Genomic DNA, 3094 nt, shown 5'->3' with positions numbered 1-3094 from the left:
TTCTTGAACCTTTGAACTTTTAATAACTTATGAACAGGAGATTCAGGTTATGTTTCACAAGATCCTACATATTGCGGGACCATTTCTATTTCTAAGCTGACTCTTCCTTGTCAGCCCAACTTTATTTTTTTCCTATCATCGTTTAAAGCATTGTCTGATTTGGCAGTTGCTTCTTTTTCGCGGGTCTCTAGGAATCTATGCAACCAGTTAGACATTAGGCAAAAGAAAGCACTTATGTGAATATACAGGCAGGATTTATTTTTTACTAAAAATTCTGAGGTATGAATTCTTTCCATCCCTGTGGGGTCTTGAGTTTGCATTTGGGACAATTTCTCCTTACATCAAATTTCTACTTTAGTGTGATGCTGAAAATTCACCTTTCAAGTTCAGCTCTGCCTTTACCTTCCCCAAATGCAGGAGACAGCAGCTATATAATGCATTTCAGAAAATCCATTTCTAAGATAAGGCTATTATTTTTATCATCAAAGGCATGAACAAAGACCTTATTGTAGATCTTGAGCAATATAAAGTACTAAGATCAATTAGAGGGAGAACACCTTTACCAAAATAAAGGAAAGCTACTTCATAATAAAATTTGTTCCAATAAAGAGAATTCTAAGATAGAACACTACTGATAAGATACTTTAGAATTTATCATGGACAGGATGGAATGTTGGTTCCCATTTGTACCCAAGCACACACGTGGATACGTAGCATACTCTCAGTGATAGAGTAGATTTTTGTCAGTGGACTCTATTGCTTCTGGGGTGTAGGGTTCAGGAGCTCTTGTGGGACGGGTATGTTTCCTCTTCAACACCATGGGCTTCTGGCTTCTCAGGATGGCACAGGCCGTGTGGATGGCCGCCATGCTCAGATGGGGTGGTACTTATTCTTTCAGATCATGTACCTGATGCTACTGAGGGTGGCCCGAGCATTCTTGTCGATGGCGGTCCTTACGTAAGCTGTGGCTGGTTTTTGCTGACCGGATCTGCGTTTCAAGACCACCACGACGATGGCAAAGGCTCCACTCCCACAGTCTTGCGGTGAATCAGCCCATTGTAGCAGAAGGAGTTGTGGGATTTCAGATTATGGGGTTCGCGTGCTGTAGGTCTGCTTATTCCTCTTGATCAGGAAGCTGGAGCAGATGCACCTTTAAACAACAAGGATATCTGTTCCACTATGTTCATAGCAGCATTATTTATAATAGCCAGAACCTGGAAGCAACCTAAGTGCCTCTCAACTGAAGAGTGGATAGAGAAAATGTGGTACATTTACACAATGGAGTACTGTTCACCAGGGGAAAAAAACAATGGAGTCTTGAAATTTGCAGGCAAATAGATGGCACTAGAAGAAACCATCCTGAGAGAGGTAACCCAGTCACAAAAAGAGAAACATGGCATGTACTCACTCATTTATGGATTTTAGACATGAATCAGGGGAGTGACAGCATACAATCCCACTGCCAGAGAGTCTGGGAAACAGAACCTTCCTCCAGCGACTGATGAAAGCAGAGGCAGACACCCACAGACAAACACTGAACTGAACTCCTGGAATCCAGTGTCAGAAAGAGAGAACTGATGGGAAAAGGAGTTAAGACTGGCTGGTTTAACCCACAGAAACAGCTGACCTGAACAAGGGGAAGCACTTGGACTCCAGATTGATGGCTGTGTGGAAAGCATGGGACTGACCCAGACCCCCTGAATGTGGGTGTCAGTGAGGAGGCCTAGGCAATCTATGGGGCCTTGGGTACCATTTATCCCTGAGGTACAAATGGACTCTGGGTACCTATCCCACAATGAGGGATGCTCTCTCAGCAAGAACTCTTGGGCGAGGGCCTAAGTCCTGCCCTGGATGAAATGATAGTTATTGGAGATCCACCTTAGAGGGCCTCACCCTCCCTGGGGATCAGAGTGGAGATTGGGTGGGGCACTGGGGGACCTGGTGGGGAGAGCAGCGGAGGAGCGGAGGGAGAGGGAGCTGGGATTGACATGTGAAACAATATTGTTTCTAACCTAAGTAAAAAATAATAATAATTTTATAAAAGGGAAGGTGGAGCAGTTCCGAACGACCATGCATCCATTGCAGATGCTCAGACATGGTGGCGTCTGTGGGGACACGGGCACAGGCAAGATATTAGGCAGAGAAGCAAGCCAGGCTCTGGCGCCTAGGTAGCAGGGAACCAACTACAAGGAAGAGCTTTACCAGGCCGGAATGAGTGGCCAAAGGAGGCAGGCCACACTCAGGCGGCTGGAGCAGGAGAGGAATGGGCACTAAGGGTCCACTTGCGACGGCAATGAGGGCTGCAAATGGCACTTTGGGCACAAGCAGAGAAAATAATAGGCGGGAGAAAGAGGCAGCGGGCACAAGATGGCGGCCACAAGGGCCAGAGAGATGGCTCGTAGTCACCTCCTGTCTGGAGACGGAAAGATGAGTAGATGCTTTTAAATGAATTAGAGATGGGTTGGAAGACTGAGGATGCAAAAGAAAATTGTTAAAACCAAGTCCTAGCGCCAGTCCTGGTGGTTCAGGTCTATAATCCTAGCCCTTCAGGAAGTAGAGGCAGGTGGAGTGCATGCCCAAAGCCTTGGCCTGTAAAGTTAGTTAAGGCCATCTGAGAAAGCTAGGGAGATTTGTCTTAAAAATGAACAAGCAAGCCGGATGGCTGAGGTAGAGCTCAGGGACACAGTACATACCTAGTATGCGCAAGGCCTTGGATTTGCTTCCCAGTACATCAACTACCAAAAACTCAAATCTCATTTTGATATTTCTTTTACTTTTATAGAGTATGTTATAAAAGCACTAATATTTTAAATTTGAAGGCATTTCATCCACGTGCTTGCTCTAGTACTCAGAAATTCCTTACTCAAAGAGAGCTGAAAAAGTCTGAACTGGGTGCCTTCAGGCCCTTGGTATCTCACTGAAGGATAATGAAGGCAGAAGAGAAGACTTAGCAAGTAATGGCAGAAAAGTGGCAAGCCTGACAACCTTGTAGACAGAAGTTTCCATCATGCCTGGTCCTGCAGCCATTCAGTCCCAAATAAACACACAGAGCCTTACATTAATTATAAACTCTCTGGTCTATTGTTCAGGCTTA

General features: G+C 45.2%; 1 pseudogene; it reads right to left on the bottom strand.

Moving 5' to 3' along the window:
- Positions 1–396: 396 nt before the first annotated feature.
- On the bottom strand, positions 397–2097 carry LOC101835272 (annotated as a pseudogene).
- Between the last annotated feature and the right edge of the window lie 997 nt (positions 2098–3094).

Source organism: Mesocricetus auratus, unplaced genomic scaffold (assembly GCF_017639785.1).
Source record: "Mesocricetus auratus isolate SY011 unplaced genomic scaffold, BCM_Maur_2.0 Super-Scaffold_100043, whole genome shotgun sequence".
NCBI lineage: Eukaryota > Metazoa > Chordata > Mammalia > Rodentia > Cricetidae > Mesocricetus > Mesocricetus auratus.
The sequence above is the reverse complement of the archived record's forward strand: the minus strand, read 5'-3'. Positions and strand labels throughout refer to the sequence as shown.